Here is a 13,393-nt window from a genome sequence, read left to right on the forward strand (position 1 = left end):
AGCTGTGCATACTAGGTCTATCCAAAATCCATGTGCACTGCTTTAATTATGAGTTTGCGTATCCTAAATTACTTTATATGGATACAGATAGCTTCATTTGTTGGGTGAAGAACTGCAATCCATATGAAGTAATGAAGTAGCATGGTAATGAATTCGATACATCCTCATACATGGTCGATAATCCTTATTGTATTGTTCCACACAACAAGAAGGTTATCGTCCTTACGAAAGACGAGACACTTGGATCACGGATTCGGAGTTCACAGGTCTGCACTCCAAAATGTACACATATTGCACACTGGAAGGAGCCACATAGAGGCGGACTAAGGGTGTGCGTCATATGGCATCGAGAGCCCTCTCTATCTAAGGGTATTTGCAGTGCCTGTACAGCAGTGTTTGTGGTGCTGTACCACAGCCACCGCATATGGTACGGCAAACTAGTGTTTGACATGAGGCGTACACTGTTCTACAGCCTAAAATCGGCCTGTCGCCTCATTTTTGATGAAGGGATTGAAACTCTCTCATACTCACACTACTCACTTGTAGCGAGGGAGGGGGTGGAGGACTCCGATTGAATGAGAGGAAGAGAATGAGTGTGTATGTGTGTTAGAGTGAGTGTCTGCAGAGTAGTATTATGACCTTTTTATCACAACATAACTAATTTCGAATGTGTGTATGTGTGTGTGTGTGTGTGTGTGTGTGTGTGTGTGTGTGTGTGTGTGTGTGTGTGTGAAAAATGTTAAAAAGTTTAAAAACATCATAAACAAAAATGTATTTACATTTATTAAAAAAGCATAAACAGAAAAAAATTGTGTATTTATTTATTCATATGCAACATATGTGTACCCTGTAAATATGTACACTGAAGAGGCAAAGAAACTGGTACACCAACCTAATATTGTGTAGGACACCCATGGGCACACCGAAGGACTCAACTAATGTCAAAAGTAGTGCTGGAAAGAACTGACACCATGAATCCTACAGGGCTGTTCATAAATTCATAAGAGTATGGGAGGGTTGAGATCTCTTCTGAATAGCACGTTGCAAGGCATTCCAGATATGCATGTCCATGTTTGCGGAGTTTGATTACCAGCAGAAATGCTTAAGCTCAGAAGAGATGCTGTGTTCCATCACTTGTATGCTGACTATAACACCACGTTCAAACTCACTTAAATCTTCATAACCTACCATTGTAGCAGGAATAACCGACCTAACAACAGTGACTGACCTTTCTTGTCTTATGTAGGCGTTGCCTATTCCAGCGCCGTATTATATCTCTTTACATATCTCCGTATTTGAATATGCATGCCTTTACCAGTTTATTTGGTGCTTCATTGCATTTACTCATGAAGAATAACTTCATGATTCATTTTGACAATGACTGGTGAGGTTGGTGTTTGAAGCAATTGTCTGCTGGAAATTTGTTGTACCGTCTTATGGGACCTAACTGCTGAGGTTATCAGTCCCTAAGCTTACGCACTACTTAATACAACTTAAACTAACTTATGCTAAGGACAACACACACCCATGCCTGAGGGAGGACTCTAACCTTTGATGGGGCAGCTGCACGGACCATGACAAGGTGCCTCTGACTGCATGGCTACCCCACGTGGCAATTGTCTGCTGCTGCATGGTTAGAGATGCAGCATTGAAAATAATGATGTTAATAAGTGTAATACTCAGACTGTAATGAGAGAGGTATGAAGTAATAGAAAACACAGTTTGAGATTATATATGGATATTATTTACTTAAATATCGTACATCAGATACAGTATATAAAAATAAATCATCAAGCTCTTTCTTTATCTTCTTCGAACCAGTACAATATTTCCCAAATAAAGCTTTTTGAAATGCAATAAATTCCGTGTGTATCTCCCTCAGACTGTTGGGTACCACACAATACTGTGGTTTTTCACACACACATTTAACCTGTTTCTGTTTTGGCTCTTCATTCATATGCAAACAAAAGGTCCTGTTCCAGATCATCAACGTAAACGCTATATACACATGGAAAGTTCACAACATTATTGTATGTGGAGTCTGTACTTGGCAACCAACGACTCAGTCTCTCTAATGCAGTGCGTAGCGCGGTCTCCACATTGTATAAATTCATAACTGAGGCATGCCGTAGATAAACACTCTTGTCACCTGATTTCACACTGTTGTAATAGATAGTGTCAAACAAGTAAGGCGAATGTCCAGTGTGGTGCGAGTTGGATAATATTCTGTGGTCATCAGCTGATGATGTAGCGCTCTGCATGATATACTTCATTCCAGTCGAATGCAGAAATAGGCACTTTTACACCCTTAGATGCATTTTCAGTTTCTATCCTCATATGCACGCCCCAGTCATGATGTGCTTCTGTATTCACATTTACACATTTCGCTCCACTAGGAGTTAAATTGTATGTGGAACTGAAAATCATGGGCACACTTGATACCTTCTTTTCCACAGTACCTGCACTCTGTCCTTGTGATAGCACAGGGATGTTATGCTGGGATAGGTTGTATGTTGTGGGCAGTACTGTCCTTAGGACCACCAGCAGCATACGAGGCGTTGGGAAGGACCACCAGCAGCATTCGAGGCGTTGGGAGCAGACAGTGCATCCTCGTCACAGAGACAAACAGCATTGGAAACATTAGGAACAGACTGGGCGCCCTCATCGCCCAAATTGATGGGTGGGGTAGAGAATTACAGCTTCTTCTAATGCTCCATTAAATGGGCAATCTGCGCTACAGGATCCCATGTGGTCGCTGCAAGTTCAGACATGATGGAGGTTGTTGCTACCGCAGGTCCAGAGATCAATGCAGGTGTCAACAAGATGGCGGCTGAGATGCTGCACTTCTGGATGTGGCAGAGGTAGAGATGTTGATGTTCACCCCTGCAGGCCTCAACATATCAAAGGCTACTGCTGAACATAAAGGATGAGGAAGTGTTACATCAAGACCAACACATGAGACTGATTGTCCTTTTATGGAATTAACTACAGTCACAGCACACACATTTATCAGCATGAACTGCGAAGTGTAACTTAGCCCATCCTGCTGCATCTTCATTATTTGATGACGAAGCATATTGTTCTTCTTCATACATTCACCAAATATCATTGCTTTCCAAACATTGTGCAGGTGTCCATCAACACAGTCCTTAGCTACACGATTACAGCTAATATCCCAATATAACTCCTCCTACTCCAGCACAGACATCACATCCATTGAACATATAGTACACACAGTAAACAATTGAGTCCATCCTCCTAGCAGTGCAGCTAGACAAAGACTGAGCTAATTTCCTGTTATTCTTTCCCCAAACTGTCAGCTTGGATTATATCATGGAAGGGGCGGGGGGAGGCTCAACGGCGACCTCTGGTAGTGGCGTTGTGAACTAGATTAGTTGAGCTCTGGGCCTCAAGGTAAACACACTGGATGGAGCTACTGTCTATGACAAATAAAACTGTTTGTATAAACAATGCATACAAAAGAAAGACTTATGTCCATCCTATGTGGCAGCCTAGCACATATGGGGTCTTTTCCAACCAATTTCCACATGGGGGAAGGGAGGGGAGGATGGAGAGTATGTTTTTGTTGTGGTCTTCAGTCCTGAGACTGGTTTGATGCAGCTCTCCACGCTACTCTATCCTGTGCAAGCTCCTTCATCTCCCAGTACTTACTGCAACCTACATCCTTCTGAATCTGCTTAGTGTATTCATCTCTTGTGTCGCGTCCCAAGCGTGGGTTTTGCGAGGGATTGAGCGACACGGTTCGTAAACGGGAATTAGCCGGTTGACCTAATTGAGAGGGAGACTTTTGATCTGGCTAAGATGTTAAATTCCCTGGTGTGAAGGTACAAGGCTAGGATGTTGGTAGAAGTAAACTCGTATGGACGTTATAAAAGTTCTAATTTATTCATAAAGAATACAGATCACCCTAACTGCGTAGTGATTGTACCTACAGAATAGCCAAGCCCATTACAGAGACGGTGACTGACTTCCACCGTTCTGGCTGCCTGATAGAACTTTCCAGCACTTTGCTGCCCACACTAGCACCCTACGTCAGAGTCCCGCGGTCGCTGCCTAAACGCTCATCGGCGACTATCTCCAACTGTCTGCCTGCAGCCCGCCCTCAGCCCAAGTCGGTTGCTACTCACGCTGACTACCGTCGCTGCCTAAACCCGAGAGAGAGAGAGATCCCCGGAGCGGCGTGCCTCCGAGTTTTGTTAGCTCTTCCCCTTCGACCCCGCCAGCGCTTGGCATGACGTAGCGTCGAGTGCAACTTTTCCTTATTAGGGATTGTTTTAGTGTTAACTTCAGTACTTTTCTTCAGAAGCTGGGTGGAGGGGTAGAGGGGCGTCTCCCTATATGGTCACGCACTGCGTCCTGAGCCCTTCATTGGCTCCTCATGACGTAGTGCGGTCCCCACCTAGGGCCCTCTTTCTTTCTCTCTACGCTCCCAGACTTCTCCCTCTAGCCAAGAGTGTTGATACTGTAAGTTATTGCTTATCAAGGGACCTGCCCAGAGCGCCCTTTTTATCTTAATAGCTGAGTCTGCTTCCTTGCTTATCACACGCAGCTGCATGGCCGCTTGGACCGCCGCCTCGGCTATCTGGCTGCGTCGTTATCTTTTGTGACCCCTCTGACACGCCTGGCGTCCCCTGTTAACTCTATCTCCCCGTATGATTTCTGGTGTATCGTCTGAGAACAACTACATTTAGACTTGGCTTTTCTGCGGTTACAACACCTCCCCCGACAGGGAAATTGGCGTTACTCCTCAGAGTAGCGTCAATTGTGACTCTTTTATTTTTTTTCCATTACATGCTTTACAGATTTGTTTATTACATTAGCATCTGATATGTTATATTTTTCATTTTCATTTAGTAAAGTCAAATTCATTAAACACACAATAATACAATTACATTATACATGCCTAACATTCAGTTATGTCAAAAGCATTTGCATTAAAATCAAAAGACACTTTCATTGATACATACATTCACATTTCAATTAGAATTACATTTCAAATACAGTTACATTTCAATTACACATTTCAAATACAGTTACATTTCAATTACATATTTCAAATACAGTTACATTTCAATTACACATTTCAAATACAGTTATTTAACGTCTGTTTCTGAAAGCGACCGTATCACCTAGGTCTTTTCCACATCTTTCATAAATTACTATCTCTTCAGTTTCTTTATTACTGTGTCTTCTAGCTGAACTAGTCTCTGGGTATTGGTTCACTATGGTATTTTTTATACATACTTTTCCACAACAATCACTGTCTTCAAAATATTTCCATATACTTTTAAAACAGTCTTTACAACATTTACAGTTTTTACAACAGCATGTTATTATGATTAGAATAACTATTGATATGGCTACATACGTAGTTATGGAGTAATGTGTGAAGTACCTGGAGTACTTCATTTCCTCCTCTTGTCTCTCTACCATCTTCTGGACATCATCCAGTCTTTTTCCTGCGACTTTCAAGTCGTCTAACTGTGTTATTACCTGGTCCAATGGCAAATCTAATGCTAACGTTGAGACATTCCTTTTTTCCTTGTTTACCACGCAACAATCGAATTCTAGATTGATCTGCGGAACTATGTCTTTCTTCGTCACATTACTCTGGATCACTCTATCTGTTTGTATGAACACTCTAGTGCCATACCCCTTACATTTACTGTAAAAACTAATTTTTCCTACCCCTTTTATTACTAGGTCCTTTGGTGGTTCCCTTCCACACAATACTGTTAAGCCTTCTTCCTTCGGTGCTACATATAGCCATTCGTTACTGTTTAGATGAGTCCAAAGGCTCTGATTCAGTGCGACTATTTTTCGCACACAATCTTCCGGAATTTCTCTTACCGGTTGCAACAATTTGGCTTCGCACTCTTCGTGGTCGAATGTTGACAGCAAGGCGAATGCTTGTTAGCACAGTCTCCTATTTTTACTTAGCTCCTTGCATTTTAGTTCCTCCGCAGAAAGTTTCGCGTACTGCCTTTTGGATTCATCTATTAGTAAGAATTCTTTCTCTGGCTGTATGTACACATATTTACCTTTCATGTTTGGAATTTCTTTTGGTAGTGGGAGTACTCTATACAAATTGAAATTGTTATTATTTATTAATGGAATATTAATTACATATCCTAGTATGCTACCCGAGATGAAAACATCTAAATCAATTATTCTTAACAATAGATAACCTGAGGACTCCGTAAGAGGAACAGGAAACTTTACATCTTTTAGTTCTTCCCGTATTAAACTTAGGTATTTTACAATTTGGACTGGATTAATTATATGAGGCTGTAGTATTCCCTTCTGAGCATTTACAATGGCATTTATCATTTGTTCGTATTCCTCTTCGATCTGACCAAACACTGCCGATAGTTGTAATACTTGCTCTGTTACTGTGGCGAAGGACGCTACACGTTTAAACCCTATATCGGTTTCCTTCACGTATTCCTTCATGAATCGTTCTAGTCTTTACATACCTGTCTTCAGAACGTGCTCATTTGACTCTAGTGTATATACCGTCCTGTTTACTCCCGCCAATGTGGCTCTTACCACTGCCACCTGTTCCTTTGTTTGCCTCAACAACCCTTCTGAGTTTTTCTCCATAGCGTCTATTCTTTCCTTATAGTATGCTGCATCTGCTTCGTCCAACGTCCCGAACAGTATTTTACTTACCTGCCCGACGAAGTTGAATACTCCTCTCTTCCTTCTGGTCTCGTGTTTCGTTAGCTGCTGTACTAAAAGTTGCAATCCTGTGATTTTTTCCACATGATGGGTTACTTGTTGGTCTAGTACCCTGCATTCTATTAAACCTACATTTAATTGTGTTAGTGTTTCTCGGCACCTTTGTACCGCTGCCCTACCATACCTCTCCGCATTCTGAAACCTTTCTGTTATTATATCTAGATTTACGTATGTGACTACTCTCCATGTGGTACTGTATATTTCTACCTGTCCTCTATTATCGTAATATAGTCCTGATGAACTCGGAAATGGCGTCACTTGGTACTCATTTGTTGCATGCTCTGATGCAGTGATGTAGTATGCTGTTATCACTATGACGAATTTCACGACCTGCCACTTGAGTGCCATACCTGAAATTTAAAAGAATTGTTTCAGCCTGTTGGCATGTACTTTTGTTTCCTTATTTCTTTTAACTTTTATTACTACGTTAGGACCTTCCACTTTTACTACTTCAAATGGACCTCTCCATTGTGAATCTAATTTCCGAGATCTACCCCGTCTCACCGACTCATCGTGCAGTAATACTTTATCTCCTACCTTGAAGTTTTTTGGATTTTGTTTCATGTCATACTGTTCCTTACTGATTTTCTTACTTCTTATAATCGAGTCTCTGGCCACTCTGTGGGCTTCCTGCATTCTCGCTCTTAGTTTATTTACATACATTTCATAATTGTAACTTACCTGCTGTGTTTCTTGCTGCAGTACTCCTGGTATGTTAACCTTTCTTCCATATAGTAATTCAAATGGTGTGTATCCTGTGCTGCTGTGTGGTGTAGTGTTCAACACAAAAATTGCATACGGTACCCATTTGTCTCAAGAACTTTGATCTCCTGTTACAAAGTGTCTGAGATACTCTACAATAGTTCTATGACTTCTTTCTAGTGCACCATTTGATTCAGGGTGGTACGCTGTAGTATTTATACGCTTTACCTTCAACAATTTACATACACTTTTAAATACATCACTCAGAAAGTTAGACCCTTGATCTGTTAATAATACTGATGGAATTCCATACCTTAATACTACGTTTTCCACAAATGCCTCAGCTACTGTTTCGGCATCTTGTTTGTCAATTGGGATTGCTAAGGTAAATTTACTCAGATCGTCTTGGAATGTTAACATGTACCTTTTTCCTGTATTACATACATCTAGTGGACCCACTATATCCATCGCACACTTTCCGAATACTGTTTCTGCTGTGTCTGTAATTTCTAAGGGCATCCTAGTTTTCATTTGCGTGTTTTTATTCTTTTGACACGATGGGCATTTCCTAATGTAATTTTCAATGTCACGCTTCATTCCGCGCCACTGCTTGTATGCTTTAATTCTTTCGAGTGTCCTGTGCATTCCTTGGTGACCTCCCAAGGGATTGTCATGCATTTCCTTTAGTATATTTTCTTTTTCTTCGGGACTAATTTCCTCACCATTATCCGTTTCCTGTTCTATTTCACTCGACACTTGTGCTTGCCGCACGTTTACGGAACTTTCTTCCCCATTTGCTTTTGCTGCCGAGATCTCTGTCTCCACCTTCTGCTTCGCATCTATCTCTTCCTTCCCTTCTACTCAGCGCATCCGCATTACTATTTAACTTTCCTGGCTTGTATATTACTTCATAATCATACTCCTCGAGTTTCAGTCTCCACTTCAGGAGTCTCGAACTCGGATCTTTGACACTAAATATCCACGTTAGTGGCTTATGGTCTGTCACTACAGTGAACTTTCTGCCATATACATATGGTCTGAACTGTTTTACTGCGTAAACTATAGCCAACAACTCTTTTTCCGTTGTGCTATAATTTAGTTCGGCTTTGTTCAATGCTCTGGATGCATATGCGATGGGCAAGTCTTCGCCAATCTTCTTACCTTGCGATAACACTGCACCCAAGGCTGCGTTACTCGCATCCGTTGTAATGATGAACGGTTTCGTAAAGTCAGGGTACTGAAGTAACGGAGGGTTTATTAATTTCTCTTTTAGTTCTTCGAACGCATTGTTCTGACGTTCGCTCCATCGGTACTCCACTCCCTTTTTTAAGAGCTCATGGAGAGATTTCGCAATCTTGCTGAAGTTAGCAATGAAACGGCGGTAGTAACCTATCAATCCGAGAAACCCTTTTAGTTCCTTAGTTGTCTTTGGCTGTGGGAAGAACTTCACCTTCTCCACCTTCGCCATATCTGGTGATATTCCTTTGTCAGTGATGCAATGACCTAGGAAGATTACTTCCTTCCTCAGGAATTCACACTTGTCTGGTTGCAGCTTCAAATTGTGCTCTCGCAACCTGTCAAATATTTCCCGGAGCTTTTCGTTATGCTCCTGCAGGTTTTTCCCATAGCATACTATGTCGTCTAGATATACAAAGCATTTCACTCCTTGTAAACCTGCCAAGACTGTATTCATCAGTCTCTGAAAACATCATGGGGCTCCCTTCAGTCCCATCGGCATTCGTTTGTATTCGTAATGCTGATAGTTTGAGCTAAATGCCGTTTTCTCCCTGTCCTTCTCGTCCGTCAATATTTGATGGTACCCGCTTGCGAGGTCAAGCGTCGAGAAGTACTTAGCTTGCCCTAACTGATCCAGTATCTCGGAGATATTCGGTAGTGGAAATGCATCGCCTACAGTGATATCATTTAATCGTCTGTAGTCCACTACGATTCTCCATTTCTGTTTGCCACTAGCGTCTAGCTTCTTTGGAACTAACAGTAGCGGTGCGTTCCAAGCGCTCTTACTCTCGACAATTATGTCATCTCTTAGCATCTGCTCTATTTGCTCCCTTAGCACTTCCTTTTGCGCTTCCGGGATCCTGTACGGTCTAGCGTTTACTACCTTTCCCGCGTGTTCCGGTGCAATCGGTATTCTGTGCTTCACTGCGGAAGTATAGGACAGGTTGTCCCCTGGTAGATGAAATACATCTCCGTATTCCGCGCAAACCTCTGCTAGAGCGCTTTTCTCTTCAGCGTTCAAATGATCCATTCTTAATTGCTACACACTAGTACGACTTTCTGTCTTTCCTATGACATTAGTACAACATTTTACTTCGCGTATTTTCCCTACTTTTTCTAATTCTTCCGTCATTAACCTGACGTTTCCTAACTGCACTCTGTCTTCTGACAAGTTTAATGCACTTACTATGCATTTCCCATTTCGCACTTTTACTAACGCTACAGGTACATGTACCCCTTGTGCAATCTCCTGCCTAGGAATAATCATTTCCTTTTCGATTCCCCTTTTTACATTTCCTTCCACCTTTAATAACATTATTTTTTCCTCTCGGGGCCCTATTTCCCCGCCTACTTCTGAATCTTGTTCGTTCTCATGTCCCTTTGGCTCTTCCTCTACTACTAAGGGTATATCTCGCCCTTTTAGTCTCACTATTTTACCTGCATAGTCTAACTTAACTCTATGCTCTGTCAAGAAATTTCTGCCTATCAGTCCGTCGTACGGAATATCTAATCCTCTCCCGTACACGTGAAATTTTTGCCCTACTTGCTCAGAACCGTCCACACTTAAGTGTACCTGTACCGTACCTATTGTGCTGACGGCCTCACTGGTTACACCTTTTAGCCGAAGCCTTTCCGCTTCATTAATTGCAAGTGTACTATTTATCGGAATACTCGTTCTCTTGAGCAGACACAACTGTGCTCCAGTGTCTATTAGCAACTTCAAATATCTTTTTAATTCTATGCAGTATAAAACCAAAACGTCATTTTCTGTTGCACAGTCGATTACCCTAACTGAGGGTTTACCTATCGCAACAAGGCCCGACTGTGCGGCCTTGCCGCCTCTTAGTTTCCCTGCACCACTTTACCGGTTTTGCTCGATACTGGCACCCTGCCTTTTCTCCATGCGTGCCAGGGCCCTGCGTGACAATCTTTCGCGTAATGTCCCGGCCGCTTACACTTGAAACAAGCAACGTCTTTTACCCTCGTACACGGAACTCCACAGTTCCCTGGTAGATTACATTGTGGGCACCTCCACTCTCGTAACCCTCCATCAGCTTCCCTATGATTTCCTCTAAAGTCTCTTGTATCTATCGGCTGAATTTTTCTTAATCTTACCCGGCATTCCGCGACTGTATGTCCTGGCTTGTCGCACCCGTAACAAAAATTCGTAAACTCTTTGCCCGTCATTATCCGTACTCTTCCCTCTGGCCTATTCTTTCTACACTTGCTTGCCATGTGCCCTCTCAATCTACAATTGAAACATTTCAAATCTCTAATATCTCTGGTATTCTTCACCGTTTCCTTTCCCCGGTTGAAAGTTACTCTTGGGGCTAGTCCCCGCTCTTTCATTGACAGTATTGCACTTTCTTCTTGCAATGCTAGTTCCACGCCGCTGCTAGCGTGATTTCATCGCCTCTACTTCTTACTATCGTCTGTATTCTATCATTGCTTAACCCTTGTATAAAGCATGCTCTTCCTAGTGAATCAACCAGTTCTATTGCGCCCTTTAAGTTCTCCCTAGCCGTAACTCTGCTTACTGCTTCCCTGAAATCCCTTTGCATTTCATCTATTCGGCTTGCCCATGTCGCAATTGGCTCTCCTTGTCCCTGTCTCGATTGAAATATCTTGCACGCGTAGTAGTCAATGGTACGCTTACTCGCATAATTTTCCTCTAGAACATGTTTTACTTCCTGCCATGTCCCCGTGCGTTCCCTTACTTGCAGCCTCGATCTGGCCTCTCCGGTTATTTTGGCTTTAACAAACTTCAGTAACGTTTCGTGTTCCTCCGGTTTCACAAGTTCAAATGCAGCGTCTACATTTTCAATAAACTCCCTAAGATCTCTCTTATTTCCTTCGAACACTTTTGGAACTATACACAAGGCTTCTTTCACTGATATCTTACCGCTACTGGAGGATGACGGAACTTCGTTAGTTTGGGCCATCTTACCAACTTAACTATGTTAGCACTTTACAATACAAGATACAAAATTCTTAATATAATTTTATATGTACCACTTCTCTTGTGGTGCGCCGTCTGTTCCGCTGATCCGCGTTGTCCCGCGTTGTGCCGCGCTGTCTCTGTGCTCTCTATGCCCGCGCTGTTCCGCGCTGCCGCGATGCGTCGGCCGCCGCTCTGCTGGGCTGTGCCGACCCCGTCGCTCGCCTCGGCTGCCGCTGCTACGGCTGCTGCCGCTGCTCGGCCCGGACCCCCGGTCTCGAACGCTGGCTGCTTAGGCACCTCTGTGCCTCGTCGCTCCGCATCGTGCTGCCGCTATCCTGCGTTGCCCTGCACCCGCGAGGACTACTTCTCTGGACTCTGTCGTAGTGGGGCTACTAATGCTGAAAGTTGCGAGTCGCCACAACTTCCTGCTAATTGCCACAGTCGCTGTAGCAAAATCTACTGGCTCCTATCTCCTTTTTGCCTATATGCCTTTGTGGTACCCCACACCTGGCACCAAAACTTTTATTTATGTCGCGTCCCAAGCGTGGGTTTTGCGAGGGATTGAGCGACACGGTTCGTAAACGGGAATTAGCCGGTTGACCTAATTGAGAGGGAGACTTTTGATCTGGCTAAGATGTTAAATTCCCTGGTGTGAAGGTACAAGGCTAGGATGTTGGTAGAAGTAAACTCGTATGGACGTTATAAAAGTTCTAATTTATTCATAAAGAATACAGATCACCCTAACTGCGTAGTGATTGTACCTACAGAATAGCCAAGCCCATTACAGAGACGGTGACTGACTTCCACCGTTCTGGCTGCCTGATAGAACTTTCCAGCACTTTGCTGCCCACACTAGCACCCTACGTCAGAGTCCCGCGGTCGCTGCCTAAACGCTCATCGGCGACTATCTCCAACTGTCTGCCTGCAGCCCGCCCTCAGCCCAAGTCGGCTGCTACTCACGCTGACTACCGTCGCTGCCTAAACCCGAGAGAGAGAGATCCCCGGAGCGGCGTGCCTCCGAGTTTTGTTAGCTCTTCCCCTTCGACCCCGCCAGCGCTTGGCATGACATAGCGTCGAGTGCAACTTTTCCTTATTAGGGATTGTTTTAGTATTAACTTCAGTACTTTTCTTCAGAAGCTGGGTGGAGGGGTAGAGGGGCCTCTCCCTATATGGTCACGCACTGCGTCCTGAGCCCTTCATTGGCTCCTCATGACGTAGTGCGGTCCCCACCTAGGGCTCTCTTTCTTTCTCTCTCCGCTCCCAGACTTCTCCCTCTAGCCAAGAGTGTTGATACTGTAAGTTATTGCTTATTAAGGGACCTGCCCAGAGCGCCCTTTTTATCTTAATAGCTGAGTCTGCTTCCTTGCTTATCACGCGCAGCTGCCTGGCCGCTTGGACCGCCGCCTCGGCTATCTGGCTGCGTCGTTATCTTTTGTGACCCCTCTGACACGCCTGGCGTCCCCTGTTAACTCTATCTCCCCGTATGATTTCTGGTGTATCGTCTGAGAACAACTGCATTTAGACTTGGCTTTTCTGCGGTTACAACACTTGGTCTCCCTCTACGATTTTTACCCTCCACGCTGCCCTCCAATGCTAAATTTGTGGTCCCTTGATGCCTCAAAACATATCCTACCAACCGGTCCCTTCTTTTTGTCACGTTGTGCCACAAACTCCTCTTCTCCTCAATTCTATTCAATACCTCCTCATTAGTTATGTGATCTACCCATCTAATCTTCAGCATTCTTCTGTTGC

The sequence above is a fragment of the Schistocerca gregaria genome, chromosome 3 (genome assembly GCF_023897955.1).
Source record: "Schistocerca gregaria isolate iqSchGreg1 chromosome 3, iqSchGreg1.2, whole genome shotgun sequence".
Classification (NCBI taxonomy): Eukaryota; Metazoa; Arthropoda; class Insecta; order Orthoptera; family Acrididae; genus Schistocerca; species Schistocerca gregaria.